This window comes from Grampus griseus, assembly GCF_964374135.1.
Source record: "Grampus griseus genome assembly, chromosome: 20".
Taxonomy (NCBI): domain Eukaryota; kingdom Metazoa; phylum Chordata; class Mammalia; order Artiodactyla; family Delphinidae; genus Grampus; species Grampus griseus.
The window spans coordinates 44,532,230-44,554,604 of record NC_139014.1 but is presented as its reverse complement, the minus strand read 5'-3'; the positions used below and the strand labels follow the sequence as shown (position 1 = coordinate 44,554,604).

General features: G+C 51.3%; 1 protein-coding gene across 3 annotated transcripts in view; it reads right to left on the bottom strand.

The window, feature by feature from the left end:
* GAS7 (growth arrest specific 7) overlaps positions 1-22,375 on the bottom strand; it is a 200,756-nt gene that overhangs the window by 108,791 nt on the left and 69,590 nt on the right. Inside the window, exons 1-2 of one of the 3 annotated variants that reach the window (XM_082679590.1) lie at positions 1,652-1,751; positions 1,366-1,452 (exon numbers count right to left, since the gene is read on the bottom strand). The exons of 1 other annotated variant lie outside the window; for it this stretch is intronic. The gene's annotated coding sequence lies outside the window, so the exon portion shown is untranslated. Of the gene's footprint in view, positions 1-1,365; positions 1,453-1,651; positions 1,752-22,375 lie in introns of those variants that run through there. One more of the 3 variants, XM_082679591.1, reaches the window with a different exon arrangement.

The following is a 22,375-nucleotide window of genomic DNA, read 5'->3' as shown; positions in this document are numbered from 1 at the left end:
GCACTCTGCTGTTTTCCCACCCTATTTTCCACGCTGCTTAATACGGATTATAGACACATTGTGGCTGGTGACTCCTGCTTTGAGAAACACCACTTTACCTGGTCCCGATCTCCGTTTTTAAAACTCCCCCCTTTATACCCCTCCCCCCATTCTCCATCATAAATTCCTGCAAGAGATTCCTTCCCTTTACACTTTCCTTGGCCCGCCCAGGCAGGGGTGAATGCTCCCCATCTCCAATCTTCCAGCCCCACAGACTGTACACAGGCCCTAGATTCCAACTGTACACATTTTCTCTTTTCAAGAACAGGGTCGGCACTTTGCTGTACAGCAGAAACTAACACAGCATTGTAAAGCAACTATACTCCAATAAAAATTAAAAAAAAAAAAAAAAGAACAGGGTTAGGAATTCGCCGGCCATCCAGCGGTTAGGACTCCGCGCTTTCACTGCTATGGGCCCGAGTCTGATCCCGGGTTGGGGAACTAAGATCCCGAAAGTCACGTGGCACGTCAGAGAAGGAAAAAAAAAAAAACTGGGTCCAAGTCTTTGGAGCCAGTGCACTTAAAAGAACTGTCGAATGTTTGATATTATAGAAGAGGGGGCCCGACTGAGACTTTTCTAAATGATGATAAAACTGTAGCATTTCAAGGCACACCCAAAACCCAGTCTCCAGAGAAGCCCTCGGGTGCATCACACCCCCATCAGGACCCAAATGCCGCTGCTGACGGTTTCACACTGGCTGTGACACTGACCCTCCACCACAGTGCTGGGGAAGAGATTCCAGGACTCAGTGGGGAAACTGAGCCTCAGTGAAGTGGACACAGTTGTCACACGGGAAGCGGCTGAATCCACGTGAATCCGTTTTCCAGACTCTAATTCCATGCTCTTTCCAGCAGCCTTCATGGCTTCTGATCCTGTTACATAATCCTGTGTTCCTTACACGCCCTCCAACTTGGGACGCAAGAAAGGAGCGCCCCCGAGTGGGTCACCCTCTCTGCAGCCCCCGTACGTCTAGTGTGTACACCCACGGCTGTCCTGACCCCACCACACAAATGCCCTCATGAGGCAAAGGGGCCCGAGTCAGAAGTCCCCTGGGGACCTGGTTCCCGTCCCACTCTCTCTCTGGCTGGCTGTGTGACATCTGGCAGAGCGTGTACCTCTCTGGGCTTCTCCCTCATCTAGAGCCGGGGGAGCTGAACCTACCGACTCCCAAGGTCCTTCCAGGCTTCTCCTGAATATTCTATCTGCACCATGTGAAGCCATCTGGCCCCAACCGGGAGCCACACCTGGGAAGGAAGAAAAGGCAAAACAGAGGAGGCGAAGATCCAGACCGGGGAACCAAGTCAAAGGAAACAAGGAAAACTCACTCTGCACTCAGCTCACTTCAGACACCACCCTGGCCAGTGGCTTGCTCCTCTTTCCGGAGCCTCCGGTCCCCGGGCGGCCCAGACGCACTGAAGGAGTGAGGAGAGGCGACCCGTGGGGAAACAGAAGAATCACCCTCCGGCCCAGCAGGAGGCCATCCAAGCAGGGCTTCCCTCCCTCCCTCCCGCCCGCAGGTGTGGGGCTGCCTTTCCCGCTCTCACCCTGCTCCAATGAGTTTCGAGCAACCTGCCCTATGGATCAGCGGCCACGCCCCGGGCGCCCACTCACCTCAGCCCCGCAGTCCCTCCTCTTGCAGAGCTGACCCACTGGTCATCTTCTGCCACCGTTTCCACATCGCTGCTTCCCCCGTAGCATCAGCTAATTCACTGTGCAGAGCAGCATTTATATATAGAAAGTTGCAGCCACGCAGGTTAGCATTAAAATAGAGACTTGACGTTGCTGTGGCAACCAAACAAATGATATTCAAAACGAAAGAAGCATTCTGCAATCGGGTAAGCATGTCCACAGCTTTCCAGCACAGCCGCGCCGTTTCCCCCGCGAGGGTAGGTGGGCCTGGTCCTCCATAAACCTCCTCCCTGTTAAGTCACCAGCTCTGGTTTCAGCTGTGGCCATGGCCCCCTGCACCAGCTCCTTCCTGAAGCCAACTCCTTACCCAGAACAGACCTGAGGCCAAGACACTGAAGGAGTACGATGACCCTGACCAGGCATATCAGTTTGCAAAAGCTCTACTCCTCAAGCGCCAAGGGGAAGCAGCCTGTGGCCCTGGTGTTACTCCCAAGGATGCTTCTGGAAACAAAGGGGGTTTCTGCCAACCGTTGGCCACAGGCAAAGACTCAAGAGGCACCAGTGAGCTGAGTGACATTTGGCAGGCTGCTTTCCCTCTCTGAGCCTCAATTTAAAAATAAGGGAGCATACTACTATCTATACAATAGATAACTAATGAGGACCTACTGTATAGCACCGGGAACTCTACTCAGTACTCTGCAGTGGCCTAGATGGGAGAAGAATATAAAAAAGAGTGGATATATGTATGTGTTTAACTGACTCACTTTGCTGTACACCTGAAACTAACACAACACTGTAAATCAACTATACTCCAATAAAAACAGAAATAAAAAAATAAGAAGGGACAAGGGATGGAGAAGTAGCCTAGTGCCTCCCACCTCTGTGATTCTAGGATGTGCATCTTTTCTCTGTTTTCGTTTCCCTTTTTTTCACTTTCCTTGTTTCCCTAGTCCCTGGGCATATGCCTTAACCCTGCCACATATGCCCTGACGTTGCTGCAGCCCCCAACCTCACGCAGAAGCTACTGGTTCCTAGTCTGCCACGTGGAATAAGCCTCTATCGTTCCTGTTCAGCACAGCCATCACCCAGAATGTACACAGCCGTCAAGTCGAAAGGTTTGGATTTTAGTTATTCAAGGAGCCACCAAGAGCCCAGGGGCCTTAGACAACCCTCTGAGCCTTTCTGAGACTCGTTCACACATTTCAAAATCAGACATGACCTAGAGTGACTAAAATTTAAAAGGTGGACTATACCACGTGCTAGCAAGGTTGCAGAGCAACTGGAAACCTCGTCCATTGCTGGTGGGAATGCAAAATGGTACAGTCACTCTGGAGAGCAGCTTGGTAGTTTCCTATGAAGTTAAACGTACACTTACCATATGCCCCAGTAATCAATCCCACTCCTAGGTAGGTACCCAAAAGGAATGAAAATACAGGTCCACACCAAGTCTTATACACGAATGCCCATAGCAGCTTCATTCATACAGACCCCAAACTGGCAACAACCCAAAAGAAATCAACAGGGATTAAGGAACAAACGATGCTACATCCATGCAATGGACTACTACCTACCAACACAAAGGAACAGACTACGGACACAGGCCACAACCTGGGTCCATCCCGTACACGTTACATTAAGAAGCCAGTCTCAGAAGGTTACCTACTGTATGATTCCCTGTATACGACATTCTCCAAAAGATAAAGCTACAGGAATGGAGGACCCATGAAGGGTCGGGTCAGGGAGGGTGTGAAGGCAAAGGGAGGGTAGGAGGGAGGATCTTGGGGTGATGAAACTCTTCTATGTCCTGGTTGAGGTGGTGGTTACATCAATCTATAATATGTGTTAAAATTCACAGAACTGTACACCCAAAAAGGTCAATTTTACTGTGTGACAAAAATGAAAATAAATGCTATTTTCACCTTCAAAAAGTAAAAAAAAAAAACCACAAATGATGATACTATCTCCTCACAGGATTATTCAGATCAAAAGTTGGGTCCTCACAAGCAAGAAGGATATACTGTACAGCACAGAGAAATACAGCCATTATTTTGTGATAACCTTAAATGGAATATAATCTATAAAAATAGTGAATCACTGTGTTGTACACCCCAAACTAATATAATATTGTAAATCAACTACACTTCAATGAAGAAAGTGGGGTCCTCACCAATAAACTGTAAAATTCTGATAATTATTAGTTATTGGTACCACTTTTTTTTTTTTTTTTTTTTTTGCGATACGCGGGCCTCTCACTGTTGTGGCCTCTCCCGTTGCGGAGCACAGGCTCCGGACGCACAGGCTCAGCGGCCATGGCTCACGGGCCCAGCCGCTCCGTGGCATGTGGGATCCTCCCGGACCGGGGCACGAACCCGCGTCCCCTGTACCGGCAGGCGGACTCTCAACCACTGCGCCACCAGCGAAGCCCAGCACCCCTTTTAATTACAAAGATCCTCTTCTTGTTCTAGACCAACGGTTCTCAACCTTGGACTGTCAGCACCCGCAGCAGCCGGGAATTTGTTGGAAAGTACAAACTTTTGGGCCTCACCCCAGCCCTCCTGAATCAGAAACTCTGGGGGTGGGGCCCCGCAATCTGTTTTAATAAGCCCTCCGGGTGAGTGATTCCAATGCAGGCTGAAATCTGGGGACCACTGGCCTCCATACACCCATTAGACCCAGCTAAGGCCAGCCCATCATGGAACCGTCTGGCCCTTTAATATGAAAAGCATGGATACAGGCGATGTCTTTCTCCACATCCCCCCTTGTTCACTGACTTCTCCCTCTTTTTTCTTCTCTCCCTGCCTCTGCCTTTACTCTGCCCCCAGGCCAGCAGCTGCCCTGAACGGAGGAGCCAGGGGCCACAGCTCTGTCTGACCACCCCGAGGCGGCAACTGACATGGACTCACGTGCTGTTTCAGCTGAGATGCCTGGAAGGAAGCGTCCCTGTGACCTCAGCTGAGGACCAGGGAGCAACCCTGGGCTGCACAAATCCCCGGCAGGCTCTGCAAACGCTCCTCCCTTCTGACCCAGCCGCCCGCCTCCCAACTCTCAACTCCTAGAGCACCGCTCGAATCAAACCCTGGAAAAGCAGCATGTCCCACTTACCCCAGAACAACAACTTCAAAGCCGCTTCGCGTGGATCCTGGCTCCGAAGCCACACAGAGATGACGGATCACAAAGAAGAAATCGGAACCATGTGGATTTCACAGTCGGCAAAACAAACAGAATTACAGCATCGGGGTTGGGACGAAGAAACCTGGGGGCTGTGTGTTTGGCCCAGAGCCCGGGCTTGGCGGCCCCCAGCACGGGCTGAGCTCCCCGGCCTCTCGTTCCCACCCACGACACCCAAAAACAGTGCCGGGGTGCCCGGCGTGCTGGCCTTCCTTGCCGAGAACTCTGTGAGCAACGCTGCTTCGGCTGACATTTATTGAGTTTTTATGGTCTCTTTTACGGTGCAGTTGAAGATAGTTCAGCTTCTTTTCTAGTATCGTACAAACATGCACAAGCACACTCTGCCACGGGTGACAGCGCCGGGAGCCTCGGGGAGGGGCGGCGGGGAGCAGCTGCGGCCCCTACCCCCACTCCCTTTTACACCACTGGTTCCTTCCTCCCAGAGAGAACCATGCTGGGTGTACAGCCAACCGTGCTGGGTGCACCCACTCCTGGCCTCATTCTCATCACAGAGACTCTTGCCCAGTTTCTAGGGAAACAGCCATGGTGGTCCCCGTAGCCAGTGTTTCTGCATCAGGGGCGATTTTGCCCCACAGGGGACACCTGCCAATGTCTGCAAACCTTTACTGGTGGTCACAATGGGGGTGGGAGAGATGGGCAGGTGTACCCGTTCCCTATTGCTGCTGTAACAAATGACCGCAAACTTAGTAGCTTGAGACAACACAAATTTCTTAGAGTTCTGTATTTCAGAAATGGATCTCACTGTGCTAAAATCAAGGTGTCCGCGGGACCACGTTCCTCGTGGAGGCTCCAGGGAAGGATCTGTTTCCCTGTCTTGATTTTTAGCTTCTAGAATCCACCTGCATTCCTTAGCTCCTGGTCCCTTCCTCCATCTTCAAAGCCAGCCATGGTGTGTCGAGTCTCTGTCACGCTGCCATCTCTGGTTTTCTCTCTTCTGTCTCCCTCTTCCATTGATAAGGACCCTTGTGATTATACTAGGCCCACCTGGATAATCCAAGCTACTCTCCTCACCTCCAAGTCAGCTGATTTGCAATCTTAATTCCACCTGCAACCTCGAGTCCCCCTGACCATGTGACCTAACATACTCACAGGTTCCAGGAACAGGGACGTGGACACCTGGGTGGGGGGCATCTAGTGAGTAGAGGCAGGGATGTTGCTACACGTCCTACAATGAACAGGACCCCCAGGCCCACAACAAAGAACGATTCATCCCCAAACGCCAATAGCGCCGAGGCTAAGAAACCCTGGTACAGCCTACCACTGAGCGGGTCTTAGTTGGTTCCCAGTGACCCTGACTCAAGTCTATTTCCACGGAGAGACTAACCGTAGGACTTTTGAAGGTCATAGAGAAGCTCTGACACATGATTAAGGAGGAATATTTACCATCCTGTTAAACATTTTAAAGTAGATTCTGTGACTATTTCAAAATCTTCCTCAAATGATTCTTCTTTGATACACAGAAAATATACACAGGCTTTTAAAACAAATAAAATACATCTTGCCCACTGAAGGCATACTGGAACATACTGGACATAGATCATGTAAGTCTCTTTGTGTAAATAACTTCAAATAACATGGCTAATTCTGCTTTGCTGTCGGGGATGCAGTTTGGTCTCAGAAATCCCTGAAACAGCAAACCAGAGCTGCTCACAGCCCCAGGTCCTCTCTCCCCTCCCGCCAGGGAGGGCTGAGCCACCAGCAGCTGATGAGGATTCCTAACGACCCTGCAGATCTCAGACCCCACACCAAATGCCCTCCAGCCCCTGGGCTCCTGTGGGTACCCAGGGGGACCCCCACATGGGCGAGGCTGCAGGGGGGCCCCATCCAGCCCTGCAGATGGCAGGGGCCACCCAGAAAGGATGCGCCCCAGCCAAGGCAACCTCCGCCCCGCCGCGTGGGCCATCTGCTAGCTGGGCTTTCCAGAGTGGGTCAAGAAGAGGCAGCAGAGAGCGAGTCGGTGATGGTTTCTTGGCAATTCCCCGGCGGGAACAGGCAGGAGAGGAAACTGAGCTTCAAACAGCCATCTGCCCAGGGGTGGGCATGCATTTACAGCTCCCAAGTGGCAGCGCTTGGCGGGACTGGACCCCAGGTGGCCCTGAGGCTTTCTCAGGGTGACAAGCCCAAGGTCGCACCATGAACAAGACATGACACTGAGGGAGGGCTGAACCTGCACATCTGGCTCTGGACCTCTTAGCCAGTCAGCTTTCCTCTCACCTGCTCACTGTGGCAGCTTCCTGAGCACCGCCCAGCACAGCTCAACTGCTGGGCATCCTCCCAGGCCAAAAGCCTCCTTCAAGACCCGGGGCCCACGGCTCCCACCTCCAAGGGGTGCAGAGGGGGCAGGGGGAGTGCTATTTTCACGCGGCCACAGCAGTTCCTCTGTAGTTCAGTCCCCACCGTGAGTCTCCTCCCTCCACAGACCAGAGAGTCCTGTTGTAGCAGGAGCGCCCACCCCCGCTTCCCTTTTCCATTTCCCAAGAACGGCTTTCACCAGATCGAACATTAGTCATGCAAATGCCAAGAGAAGTTCAAAGATGCTTTGATAATGGGATTTTCTAATACAAGCAGCTGCTGCTGCTGGACCCAGACCTTCTCAACTTCTCCACTCTCTTACTGGATCCCCCACCTTTTGGGGCCTCCGGGGTCAGCTTTTCCATCTCCTGTAACGTGTGGGGCTGTTTTTCACACTTGGATTCTTGTGGCAGAGGGAAAGCCTCAAAGGCATGACCTGGCATCTCCAAGCGCAGTGATCTAGGGGCCTGGAAACCACCATGGGCTCCAATGGCACCTTCCCAGCCTCAGCAACTACGAGGCCAGAAGCAACTCGTGACAGTTACCCACTCCGTGTGCCTGTCCCACAGCTACACACACCCCTGCTTCTGGTGAGAGCACCCTGATTTTTTTGGGGGGTGCACCTTTCCCCCACTCTGTCATCACGGCTTGTGGGGACAGGTAGCCCTCACCTCTCCAAGGAGCCTAGTCTATCCCCCTGGCCATAGTGACTAGAGCTCTGGGATGGGCAGGTGACCCAGAGGCTAAATCCCTGAACTCTGGTTGGAATTATTGGAGAGAAGAAGCAGTGTTATATAGACTATAAGCCTGAAGCTACTGATGGTCACCTTGACACCCTACAGGAAAAAAACCCCACAAAACCTCCCTGACAATAGAAGCCACACAGAAAAGGAGCTGGTGAGGGACAGAGGGAAGAGATGGGGATGGGGGAAGGGGAGACATCAGACTGCTGACACTGTGTAAGCCCCTTGATCAAACCATGCCTGAAGCTGACGTCCTGGGACTGTTTCAGTTACACCAACCTATAAATTTCTTTTTCGTCTGAAGCCAATTTGATTGGCATTTCTGTAAGATGTGATAGAAAGAGTTGTGCCTAACATTCTCTCGGCACAGGCCAGAGCATAATATCAACAGCAGCAAAATTTAAACAACGTAAAGCAGAGAGTATGAGAGATTCAGCCCCTTCCATCAGCCTGCATCTGTGGTAAAGTCTTCTCCCAAAGACATATGCATTTCCAAAGATGCTCTGTACTAGCTTCCTATGGCCACTGTAAAAAATTACCACAGACTTGGTAGCATAAAACAGCAGCAGTATATTCTCTCTCAGTTCTGGAGGCCAGGAGTCCAAAATCTGTATTACTGAACTGAATTCAAGGTTTTGTCAGGGGCCACGTTCCCTCTGGAGGTTCTAAGGGAGAAGCCGTCCCTTGCCTCTTCCGGTTCCTGGTGGCTGCCAGCCTCCCTTGGCTTGTGGTCACATCACTCTGCCTCTGCTCATACCCCTCCTCTTCTGTGCAGAGCAAAATCTAACCTAATCTCTGCCTCCCTCTAATGAGGGCAACTGGGACTGCATTTAGGGCCATCTGGATAACCCAGGATAATCTCCTCATCTTAAAATCCGCAACTTGGTCACATCTGCAAAGACCCTTTTACCAAATCAGATAACGTTCCCAGGTTCTGGGGATTAGAATATGGACACATCTTTGGGAGCCATTCTCAGCTGTCTCCCCCAGACCCCACCCCCAGTCTGGCCAAGTCAGACCCTTATGGGAAATGCGAATGAGACAGGTCACCATTCACAGCTCCGAGGGCTCACAGGGTCTGCTCGGCAGACCAAGTGGCACTGGGAGAAGAAATAACCAGAGAGTCGTTAAAACGGGGTCAGAGTAGAAGACATGCAAGGGAGCAGAGCGCCAGGCCCCCAGGATGAGGTCCGTTCAGGGACATTTGGGGCAGCTGGAGTCAGGGACCTGTCTGCTTGACCTCAGAGCAAGATGAGGACAATGAGAAGACACCCCGCACGTGCTCTCCAATGTCCCCAGTGAGCAGGAGGGATGGGGGCGGCATGGGGGGAGGGGTTCCCTCTGTAACGGAAGCAGGAGTGATGGAGGTAAAATGAGGGAGTATGATGTGTGACGGGAAGCCACGTCCAGATGGGCTGTTTCTCACAGCTTCGGTGAGTCTGGCCTGTACCTGTTGTCCAGGGGGCCCCAGCACCAGAGAAAAGGAAGGGAAAGACCACCAGCTGGAGAGAACGGAACCTGGGGGTGCAGGTGCTCACCAGCCGGGCAAGGGTGGGGCCTTGCCTCTGGGGTGTCCCCGCACCCCACTGTCAGGAGAACAGAGGCTGGCCACGCCCATAAGGGTGTCTGGGTGGACCCGGATCCACGTGGGGTGTCCACTGCTGCCACCCGCCTCCCCCGCCCCCAACAGGACTCGGGCAGCTGGGGAAGGTCCTCCAACCCCCACTGACCACAAGCGGAAGCAGCCTCCCGCCACGAGGGGAGTTGCGTCAGGACACGCCCACATCTCTAGGGAAACACGATGAGCAAAAGGGACTTTTGAGCTTCCCTTGCGGTCTGCAGACCTGGCTCATGAGGCAAAGTAGGGTTCCCCAAAGCGTAGGCATTCCCATAACACTACCAACACCCAAGATGACCCCGTAGGTGGTGCCCAAGATGACCTGGCAGGGCTAAGAGGCCCGTTTTTAAACAGTGTCGTACTCATTTTAAGGACTATTGGGGAAACCCATATACAACCAGCACATACGGAGTGTGTGGTCTCTGTCATTCTGCACGGGCAGCAATGATCCGCTTTGACTGGCTCCTTGGGGGGCTCACTGAATGCCTCCCTTTTACTTCTTCATGCAGACTAGTGCCCCCGCCCCCGAGTTTATCTCTGGCTGAATACCCCCCTGGAGACCCACACAGAGGACCGGGCCACCCTCACCAGCCTCAAGCCAGGACGTCTGTTTACCCGCAATCATGTCAGTTCTTTGAGAGTACAACTTGGATACTGCCCTGCTCTGCCCTGGCTTGCGGTGACGTTCATCCGAGGTAAGAAACCATCCCCCCGTAAGTCTTTAGAGAGACCCCAAGTAGTAGGCGCTGATTCTGTAACTGAGGGAAGCTGACAGCAACGTCCCTTAACCTTGATGCTGACCCCGAGGTGTGGTCACCTCCCATTTTGTAAAGAGCCAGGGTGTGTTGTCTCTGACACTATCTGTACCAAACAGTGGTCTTGACCTTGGTCACTTCTGCAAGAACTAGTCTGGGCCTGTGATCTTTCCTTCAGAATTTAACACACCCCACAGTTGAGACTGAGGCCTCACGTGAAGATACCCACCAGTTCCTCCCAAACCTCTTGAGCCGCCACATGAGAAGCGCAGTAACGTCACACCAGCACCCCCGAGGGGCAGCCCCCAACACTTGATAGCCCAGCTCTACCTGTCAGCGGCATCAGTGCCCCCATACCCCTTCCCTCAAATGGCCAGTGGAGCCTGGGCTCTCCTCCAACTGGAAGGCAGAGACCGGCTGTGTCAGGGTTCCCAGGACCACCCAGGTCTGACCATTCACTAGGAGGACTCCTAGCGCTGGGTATGCAGCCATGATCTATTACAGCAAAAGGATACAAGAAAAAGCAATAAAGGGAAATGGTGCCTGGGGCCAAGCCCTGAGGAAACGGGGCACAAGCTTCCAGGAGTCCCCTCCCAGTGCAGCCACAGGGATGCACTGAATTCCTCCAGCAATGAGCTGTGACAGCTGTGGGAAGTGTGTCTACCAGGGACGCTCAGAGACTCAGAGTCCAGGGGCTCTGGGGGGGGCTGGTCTCATAGGCACCCTCTGCCGGACACACAGCAAAACCCCGGACTCCCAGAAGGAAAAGCAGGTGCTCAGCGTAGGCCACAATGTCTTTAAGAGCAGTTTCCATAAGAGCCACCCTTATCATTTGGGGAATGCTGGGAACCCTCCCTGACTTCAAGGTCCCGGACGTCAGCCAAAGACCAACAACGCAAGCGAGCTTTGTAAGAGAGAGCGGTCTCAGGCCGGCTCTGTGAACGGTCTTTGCACACTGGGTATACTGATAGAATGTTCCTTAGAAGGGACCTCCCCCGCTGTCTCTGGCCCATTCAGTGGTAGATTCCTGCCACGGACGCCTAGGCAGGTGACAAGTCTCTGAAACGCTGGTGGAGAGCTCACTCCCTTACAAAGTGTGCTGGTCCATGGTTGGCCTGTGCTCACCGACAGCACTTTTCTCCCCGGAACACCGGCCTGCAAGTGCAATATTTCTCGTTGATGAACACTTCATATAATAACCACCACTACTTACTATCGCTGTATGTCAGGCACTGGGCCCAGCACGTGACACACATGAGCTCATTTAATATAATATTCACGGTTTACAACGGCATCAGCTATGGCTTAGACGCATGTGAGGACGTGCCCAAGTTTCCATTTTAATGGGCGTGAACTCTGCTCTATTTGCCCCTATAGCTTCCCCGGGGAGCCTGTCTTTCACTGACCACATTATCGTTTTCGGCATGACATCATACCACTGTTTCTCTTGTTTACTTAGTATTTTTAGTTGACTCGCTTCTTTTTACTTTCAAAAACATTTTATTTCTCAGAAAATTTTAGAGTATTCTCTGAATGGAAAATGAGTAACACCTGCCAGAAATCCACAGCACAAAAATAATTACAACCAAAAAACCAAGCAATGCCATTCAATCCTAGGTAGACAGTACTACCTGCTGAGGCCTGTTCTCACCCAGCACCACCCGAAACTCTCCTTAACTAAGAGTACTGCAAAAGGAAAACCCTTCTCCTTTTCTGATTCAATGGTACTGAAAGCCTTGCCCATAGACCACTGAGACCCACCTTTGCCCAGCCTTTTGGGAAACGCTACACAATTACCGTACGCACTACAGGAACCTGCCCTGCCGGGCTCACTGTCAGGTAACAGGGAAGCAGGGGCTCCCTGCTACCTGTGTGCCCCACCCCTGATCCCACATCTGGAGGCAGGATATTCCAGCTCCTTCCTCCCCATTGGCTCCTTCGCTCTCCGGCCTCTGCGGCCACTGTGCCCTGGAGTCACGCGCCATCGGCATCCACCTGGGTCAGCTGCCCCTTCCGCTCCCAGCCTGGCCCCCTGTTCACCCTCATTCCTAGTTTCTGCTCCCATGGGCTCCACTAGCTGGCCTGACCTTGGGGAGAGAAAATGCCAGCAAAGACTCTGTCCCTCTGGCCCATTTCCTAAATCAAGAGGAGGCCAGGAGAGAGGGGCAGAGGGACTCTCGGGGGCAAGTCATAATCTGGAATGTAGGAGTGGATCTGGGATGGGGGAAGAGCAATCAGAAGTTGGAAATGTGCCATTCGTCTCAAACAGGGGACTACATCCAGATTCCCCTTTTCCCAATGACCCTCTGGTCCGGCCCCACCATGGACGGGCTCGAAGGAGTCACCCAATCGGAGGCAGAGGGTCCCACTCAGAAGCCATCCAGGGTGGCAGCCCAGAAGGCATCAGAGACCCCTAAGCACAGAAAGGCAGTGGGATGGCTGAGAGCTGGGGCTTGTGAGACAAAGAGACCCGAGTCCTGACTCCACCATCCCCCTGGCTGAGTGACTTTCCACATCTGAGACATGGGATCAAAATCATACCTACCCCACAGGCCTGTCGTGGGGTAGCGGGAGGCGCCCAGGGTCTGGCCTCAGGAACATTATTTCTGTGGAGCTGGGCTCTGAGTCTGAGGCCAAGAACCAGAATAGGAAACGGCCGAAGGTAGGGTGTGTGACGGCGGGCGTACTCACCCCCGTGTGCAGAGAACAGCCCGACAGGTGGAGCCCAGCCCCACAGGTGTTTGTGTCAGACAGGTGAGGGCTCAGCCTGCAGGTCAGGGGCCTACATGTAAAAACCAGGAAATTTCCCATGAAAAAATAAAGTCATCTCATGAAAACTCAAAAAGGCCATACTGAAGTTGGCCTGACAGGGTGAGGATAAACGTTGCCATCTTCCCTGCCGTCCTCTGATGCAGTGGTTTTCAGCCTGGCTGCCCGTGAAAATCATCTGGGAGATTTTTTCTTGTTTTTTGGCCACGCCATGCAGCTTGTGGGATCTCAGTTCCCCGACCAGGGATTGAACCCGGGCCCTGGCGGGGAAAGCCCGGAATCCTAACCACCAGGGAACTCCGCATCTGGAAGCGTTAAAGCCACCTGGATGCCCAGTAATCCCCCGGCCCATGAAACAGGATGTCCCGAGGAGAGACCTGGAGGTGGCTGCCCTGCAAGCTCGTAGGTGATTCTAACATGCGGCCAACAGGGCTGCCCGACTGTCTTCACGGCCACCACCTGCCTCATGGGGGCTGCTATCAGACATGACCCAGCCCACAGCTTGTTCAACAAAGGTTAATAACAGGAAAGGCTGGGGCCCCAGGACACAAAGCCAGCACGCAGACCCCACCAGCCGCCCCTGCTCTGACCGTCAATCATTCCACAGCAGCAATGCTGGCCGGCGTGGTCCCCGGGTCCTCTCAGGGCTGCATCACCTCTGCCCATCCTGGGAAAAGCCAAAGGCCGAAGCTTACTGTGGGCCAGGAGTGCGCTGGAAAAGCGCATAGGGAGGCTTCCCCTGCCCAAGGTCTGGGGACGGCCCCAAAGGCATTCAGGTTTCGACTTTCCTGCTGGGGAAGAGGTTCTTCTGTCTTAAAATACACTTTCTGTAAAGCCCTGGAGCCAGACCAAGCCCACAGAAACCCCAGGTTCCATCACTCACTGACAGAATGATCCTTCTGTCCACAAGCCTCCCAGATCCACAGAAGTCGATAATGAACGTAAGGGAAGGAACAGAGCAGACCGCTTGCCAGCGCTGTTTCTGAGACGTGATGGGGAGAGCCAGGGACAACGGCTCAGGGACGGACTGGCACCCGTGGTCTGTCTGGCCCTAGGATTGGCGCATTACTGGCTTACAGGCAATCTGGGGCGCTGCCCACTGGTTTTGGGCCATTTCTCTAAAAAGCGGGGCCTAAAAAGAAGAAAGCCAGTGTCGGGATGTGACAGTTTGCCAGCCTGTATTGTGATTCTGGGTGTACGGAGTGACGCTGCGCCTGTCTTGCCCAGGGCAGGAAGCACGATGGAGACGTAACAGGAGACGCTCCCTGCCCGGGGACCCAAGTGAGAGCAAGGCGAAGGCTCGCGGGAATGAGGCAAGGAAATGGGATTTTGATTGCACAAAGTGTGACAGGGCCAGAGAACAGTGACAAGTGACATGTGAATCACAAAGATGAGAGCTTCCCAGGATGCAACATGTCCAAACAGGCCAGGTGGCTCAGCCTGAGAAACAGGAAAATGGGGCAGAGTGTGAAACACAGTTTGAGGCCAGCAATACCTCTCCCCTGCCAGCGTGGGCTGGGATCTGTCACAGTCGCTGGTTAACAATCCTGGAAGTCAGAATGGTTTTCATTTGAGCCTCTTCTCTAAGTATAGGGTCTGTCTGCTATCCCCGCGGCCCGGGGGAAAGCCGTGGTATAGATGACAAAACGATAGCACGGACCCTCGCTCTATAAAGCGTGGTCCACGCACCAGCAACGGTGAGCTTGTTAGAAACGTAGCATCCAGGCCCTTCCCCAGATCTCCAGCGTCTGCATCTGCGGTTCGCTAAGCACCCCAGGTGAACTGTGCTCCGGTTAAGGTTTGAGAAGCTCTTACCTGCAGCACAGGTTCTTTTACTGCCGCACAAGGTACCTCTCAGGGCACTAACCACGTGATCAAGCACGTAACAGTCACACAGACAGCTAACTTTATAGGTGGTTTCCGTTTAGGCATCTTACACTGAACTTTTTCCCCATCAAATTCAAGGCTGCAGCTACTTCCTCGGTTCCCGACTCACAGATCAACTGAGGTGATCGCTGATTAAAATGTCTCCCCACAGCCACTGAACTCGACAGAGTAACCTTTCCAGATTTATTTGCCCATCTGTTCACTTATTTATTTACTTGTTTGCTGCGCTCATTCAAACACTTCGTGGGCACCTACTATATGTCAGGCACTGAGAAGCAGAAGATAAACGACCCGGCCCGGTCCTGGGAAGAAGAGTGCCTCCCGCAGAGAGAGAAAGACGGCGGACAGGCAGTCACGGTGCAGAGTGACGGATGTGTGCGCTGCTAAGGGGAAAAACCAAGGGGTCCACAAAGGCATCGTGGGAGGAAACGCTGCCTACAGGCCATCATAACCACATGGCTTTCTCTTTACCGGGCTTTTCGCTTTGCATTTTCTGCTCCCTCCTGTCTTGCATTCTATCGGATTGATTGCATTTTCTTTATTCTCCCTCCAACCCCACAAACTTGGTATTTATAGAGTCTATTTGTACTACTTAGGTGGTTACACTGACGTTTTTTAACACGTACACTTGACTTCAAGCATCAAGTTGATCAATAGCTCTTTTCTCCTTCTGAATAATACAAAACGCTGCAGTGCTTTCACTTTGATCTCCTCCAGTGACCTTCCAGGTGTCCGGAGTTTGAATCAGTGGAAGGTGCTGTTTTCCCACAAGTCCTGGGGCTACCTGGTTTTCTGCTATCTCCTGCCACTGATCATTTTTCAGAAAAACTAAAAATTTCAAATTGACTCAGGCAGAAATAGAAAACCCGCATAGATCTATAACCTTCAAAGGAATCGATTCTGCGGCCTAAAAGCTACCTTAAAAAAACGATAATGGGTTTATGTGGTTTTACTGACAAAGTTTTCTCAAACCTTTAAGGAAAAGGCGACACTTAATACAATCTCTCCCAGAAATAGAGAGAAAAACCATCAGTTCCTTTTTATAATACCCTGATACCAATCTTCAAAGGAAAACAATGTAAGAATTCAAAGCCTAACCTAACCTCACAGAGCACAGGTATAAAAATCCTAAATACACATTAGCAAATCCTGGGGATGGAAGGACCGTCTTATGCCCTCAATAAAGTTTTCCCAAATAAGAAATTAAAAGCACAGTCTATGCAGTAATAAATACGTTTGACTAGACTACCATTTAAAAATTCCACATGACAAAATATGCCATTTTAAAAAAACGAAAAAGCAATGCTTAAAAGACAGCGTGACGGAAAAGTGAGCAGAGCACGAACGTGAAATTCACAGGAGAGGAATTCTGAAAGGCAAATACACATACGGAAATATACACCACCTCACTAGCAATGAAGGAAACGCAAACACAAGTTAAATCTGAGGTGCAATATTTTACACGTTCAGATGGCAAAAATAAGCGTGCCTTGTTGGCAAGGGGAGTGGATATTGTAATACTCTGTGGGTAGCAGTGTCTATATATTTGCAAAACCTCTTTGGAAAATATAGTGGCAAAATCCGAAGGTACATCCTCATACCCAGATATTCTCCTTCTAGGTATCTGCCCCAGAGGAATACTCACACAGGTGCACAAGGAGAAATGCACAATTGTTTCTAAATGTCTAAAATGTCCACCCACAGGAAAGAAACTATGAGATACACATGTGCTAGAAAACTACAGGGCAGTTGAAATGAACTAGGTGTACACGTACCAACATGGATAAACTTCAAAAACACCTGTGAAGAAAGCCAGTCCCAACAAGAGAAATATATTTCATGTAAGTTTCAAAATATACAAGACATTAGTGAATGCTATTTTAGATGCATACGTGCTCATAAAAGTTTTAAACATGCTCATGGGAAAGATACACCAACAACAGAACAGTGGTTACCTCCGAGGAGACAAGGAGAAAGGGGAATAGAACTGGAGGAACACTCAGGGATTTTTTTTTTTTAATGTCGAGTAATTGTGTTATTTTTGACTGACATTTGACAAGTGTTGATACTTGTGGAATCCAGAGATGGTGATAAGCACATGAAAAATGTTCAACATCATTAATCCTCAGGAAAATACAAGCTGAAAGCACAATGAGAAACTACTTCATACTCACTAGAATGGCAAAAAAAAAATGTTGGCAAGGAGCTAGGATCATTGAAAGCTCATATGCTGCCGTGAGCGACGAGTGAGGTGCAGAAAATAGTTTTGCCATTTCTTATATAAACATACACTTACCATATGATCCAACAATTTCACTCCTAGGTATTTACACCAGAGAAATGAAAACATGTCCGAAAGACTTATACACAAATGTTCACAGAATTACTCGTAACAGCTAAAAGCTGGAAACAACCCAAATGTCCATCAGTTGACAAATGGATAAGCAAATTCTAGTATGCTCAACCAGTGGAATTCTACTTAACAATAAAAAGGAATCAACAACTGATACAACAATACGGATAAGTCTCAGATGTTATCCTGTGCAAGAGAGGCCAGATTCAAGGGTACACACCGCATGATCCGTTTCTATGAAAACCTAGAATAGGCAAAACTAATCTATAGGGTAGAAATCAGAGGTGACCTGAGGAGATGAGTGGGAGGAGAGAGAAAGTGACTGCAAATGGGCAAGAGAGAACTTCCCGTAAAGATGTCCACCGATGACAGCAGCAGTTGCACAGGTGTATCTATCTGTCAAGTCACTAACCTGTACACTGAGAATGGGGGCATTTTACTTTCTGGTAAATTATAGCTTATGGTAAACTTTCTTTTATTGATTTGTGGTCAATTATATACTTTATGGTAAAATATATAAATTACAGTTGATTTTTAAAATAGGGATAGTAGATACATTTGTTATAATCTCCTGTATTTTGTAGACAGATTTTATTAAAAATTAAGTGGATTTTAGAAAGTACTGATCATTAATTGCATATACTGTGGAGCAGGAGGCTTCAGGGGGAGAATAAAGAACTAAGAAGGACACTAATGCTAAGTCCTAACCCTTCCCAGTGGAAGAGCTGTCTATCTCATCATTGGAGCAGTCTTATTAGAAACCCAATGGTCCTTTGAGATTATCAAGTTCAAGTCTTTCATTTTCAGAAAAGCAGCTCAAAGTGAGATTTGTCCAAGATCCCTGCTGCAGACTTAGGCTGTCCAGTGTCCTTTACCTGTAACTTAACAGCCCCACTCCTTTTTTTAGGGAATTCTCTCTCTCCCACTAGGCCCTTTCTCTGCGCATCTCTTAATCCAGGTGCCAGCCCTCCCCCTACAAGCCCTAAGGGGTCTCAGGGGGCCCCTCCCCTTTCACAGGGCAAAGGTGTGTCTGCCTCCAGGTGGTCTCTGCTGACACCTGGGGAGATGCTCCTCCATCACCAAGCACACCTGACTACACTCTGTTTGCTTCATACGATCGTTGCTATTAGTCCTACCTCCTGGCTCCACACAGCTGAGCATCTCGGTTTCTATCTGCTTTCAGGAGGCTTCCCCAGCCTCCCGTCCATGCTGTGAGCTTCCAGTATCTTTGCAATAAATTCCACTCGGCTGACATCAGCCAGAATCGGTTTCCGAAGTGTGCAACCAAAGAACCCCACGTGACACATCACCCAACCGGCGCAAGGTAGACGGGGCCCACAGCCCAGAGTTCTGAATTCTCCAAGATGTCCCTGGGCGTGGCGGCCACCCAGCTAATGCCTCAGGACCCTCAGCGGCAATGTCTCAACCCCCCGAGGCTGCTGGGACATAGCATGAGAAAGTGATCCCGTATTGAGTGATACATGAAGCGCTCTGACACGCTTTAATTTCGTCCTTCCCACAGCCTGGTAATGTAGGGATTACCCCACTTTATCTATGAGGACGCTAAAGAGGAAGAAAAATACTTTCCCAAGGTTACAGAGCTCCTTAAGTGACAGTGTCAAAACTTGAGCCAACTCTGTTCAACTTTAAAGCCTGGCTCTTGTCATTTCATCAGGCTGCCTCGCCCCAAGGAAACATTCAGTCTTCTGCACCTCCTACTTCACAGTTAGGTCACCGGGACTTCAGATTAGGCATCAGAGGCACAACTGGATGCTGGCTGCACCCACAAAGTAGCGGGCGGTTTGGAGGGGGCAGGCAACGCATGCAGTGGGCCAGGACACCCACCCAGGAGAGCATAACAATGGATGGGGTGGTGGCGGTGATGCGGTGCGGGGCTGAAGAGGACCCTGCAGCCTTAGGGAGAACACACGTGCCCGGGGAACAGTGTGGGAAACATCCACATCCCTGAGGAGCAGAAGTGAATTCTTTCTGCCTTGAGATGAATACATGTTCGCGTTCCCATGGCAATGGAGCATGCTCACTGTGGTCTATACCTGTAAGTGACTGACTCACGTTTTTTGGCATTGTACGAGCCCAGTCCTAAGTCATTAGCTAATCAGCTGAGAATGCATACACTCTTGGGGTGGGGTGGGGCGCGGGGGGGGGGGAGGAGGCGGGTAAATAGAGTTTCTGCATATCCTTCTGAGGCCCCGAGAGCAGGGATCACGTTTCCTTGGGTTTTGCGCAGCGACTACAATACCTGGCACCGTCCCTGCTCCCAAACTATCGTAAGGAACCTGAGTTTGTTGTGGGCTCTCTAAGTAGAGGGGGATGGGAGCAGAGTTTCAGTTAAAACCAAGGGTCGGGAATTAAACATGATGAGAAAAGTGAATCAACTGGGGTTGCACAAGCCGTTGCAATAAGTAAGAACTGCTGGTCGGTGCAGAATTCCAATTTCAGACGAAAACTTGTTAATCGATACGGAAGGGTGGCCTGAGCGATCCTGCTGGGGGTCGAGCATGATCTCAGCTTGACTTGGGTTCGGTCATACACGTTTCCAGGAAGGAGGAAAAGGAGTCTTCGAAGATACCTAGCTCCTGGGAATGCACCACGGCTACTTGAACTATAAGAGAGACTGGCGAGGGGGGCAGGGTTAAGAGCTGCAGCCTAGATTCCAAAGAGATCCCAGTGCCAGAGTCTCTGTAGGAAGAGGAGGCCTAGAAACTACAAGGAGTCCTCCAGACCAACCTGGAAAACCTTCAGTGGCTCCCAAGTAACTAAAATGACCCTATCAGTTTAACAAAGGACCTCTACAGGGCACCAGCAGATACAGCGAAGGGTTACATGAAAGGGTTTTTTTCCCCTCTAAACGTAAAGAGAACGCCTATGGTCCCACTTAGTTTCAGGAGACTTCATCAAGAGGCTCAGGTGTGCATGGGGAAAACCCAAAAAGGAAAATCTATTGGGGAGGGAGAGTCCAGAGAAAGGAGACATCCCACCCACCCACCCACCCAGATTTCAGAGGAAGCTGGGCCTGGCCTCCCCAGGAGGGCTGTACACATAAACTATGCCGATATCTGATAAGCAGGCAGCCCTCCCCCGGAAGATGGGATTACTGGTAAAGATGCGGACCAGGATGTTTCCTGAGGGGCATTCATCACCCCCACCATGTCAACGGCACTTGCCAGAAAAGGTTTATACTGGAGTTTGGCACCTGCTTGTCCCAGCTTGGCGATGAGCTCGTCAGCTCCTGGGACACAGGGGGCCAAGTGTCCACACCGGGTGTCTACACTGCCCACAGCACCCATCAGACATGCCTTGCACACTGAAGAAATTCAATGAAGGTTCACTGAATCATGATGGATGGATGGATGGATGGATGGATGGATGGATGGATGGATGGATGGATGGATGGATGGAAGAGGGCTTTCTGAAGGGTTCCCTCAAGCAGTTCGGAAGACTTCATTACCATAAAGAGGACTGACTCAGGGAGCTCTACCGTCTCAGAAGGCAGCCAGCACGCCCCCGCCGAGCTCGGACACGAGGGCCCCTTTCTTTATGGCGCAGAAGTGGAAGCAGGGCTAAATTCTGAGGTCCTCGCAGTTCTGAAATCCACAGGCCCCTAAGCATCCTCTGTTAAGAAAGTAACGGAGGGAGCTCCCTGGTCATTCAGTGGTTAGGACTCAGCTCTTTCACTGCCGCGGCCCCAGGTTCAATCCCCGGTCGGGGAACTAAGGTCCCCACTAAGCTGAGCATCGGGGGCCAAAGCGACCCCCCCCACCACAAAGAGAAGGTAACTGCAAAGAAAGCAATGCATCCCCTGTTAGGGGGTATATCCAGAAGGAGGGGAGGCAATAAAGTCCTGATGGGCTGTGCCAGGAGCAGACAAGTCCGCTGGGCAGGGGGGCTGCTGGGGCTTTACCCCATCTCACTGTCAAGAGGCAACCGCACCAGCTACAACTTAGTAAGACTAAAGGGGGGAAAGGGATGTGCTGCTTCAAAAGACAGAAAAAAGGAAGAATAAATGACTGAGCCAGCCTGACTGCGGCTCCGTTAGGGGTACCAGGGAGGTGGGTTGGGGTCGGAAGGATGATGGAGATGGGTCCAAGATCCCAGGCAGCCCGGCTGCTGGCATCCTTCCTGCCTCTAACCGTCTGGTACCCCGAGCCCCTCAGCTGAGGCGACGAGGGTTCAGGAGAAGGGGACCAAGCGCGCCAACACGAAGCTCCTTGGCCTCCTGCCGGCTCTCGTTAAACCAGCACAGGCCCGGCCGAGGGCGGCTCCACGCGGCCCTGATTACCGAGCATCTTTTTACAATGCTCAGCCCGGCGCACTGAAGGGACTCCAGGTAACTCCTCATCCAGCCCGGTGTCTCTAATAGGGAAGTAAATCACCCTTAAGGACCCAGGGCAGGCCGCCCCGCGTCCTATTTCTGGAGTGGTTGCTTCCCATGCTGGCAGCGGGGTGGGGTGGGGTGGGGTGGGTGGGGGGAGTGCAGTGTGGGCACAAAACCCAGAGGAGGGAGGTCAAGTTCGGCAGGTCTGATTTCAGAGCGGGGAGAGGCTGGGAGGCTGGCGCGGAGGGGAGAGAATTAGTGAAAGTCCCCAAGCCACATTTCCCTGATGCAGACCCCGAGAGGGCCAGATTGGATCCAGAGAAAACAGGAGCAGAAAAAATGAGATGACGTCTGGCTGAGGTCAGGGACCTCTCCAGTCCAATCTCCCGGCACGAGGTGGGGCGGAGTGGGGGGCAAATCTGGCACAGAGCTTTGCAGCCAGAGCAAAGAGGGAAATGTGTTTGGCTAAAGGGTCCTCTGTGTCCTTAAGATAAAATAAGCCACATGCTCAAGGGAAACGCCATTCCTACCCTAAAGCCGAAAGAAATTCCTCCAAGGGGTTCAGAGAAAGAAGACAATTAAAAAAAAAAAAATTCTTAAAAGACCATGAGTTTCATAGGGCTGTTCATTTTAACCCTTGGTTTGAACCAGGTCCTTAAAAAGCAATCCCTGGGTATCCATTTCCCAGCTGTAGCTTCTACCACCCAGGCGTCAGTGAAGACCTGGGAAAAGGGCAGGTAGAGTGTAAACAAGCCCTCATCTTC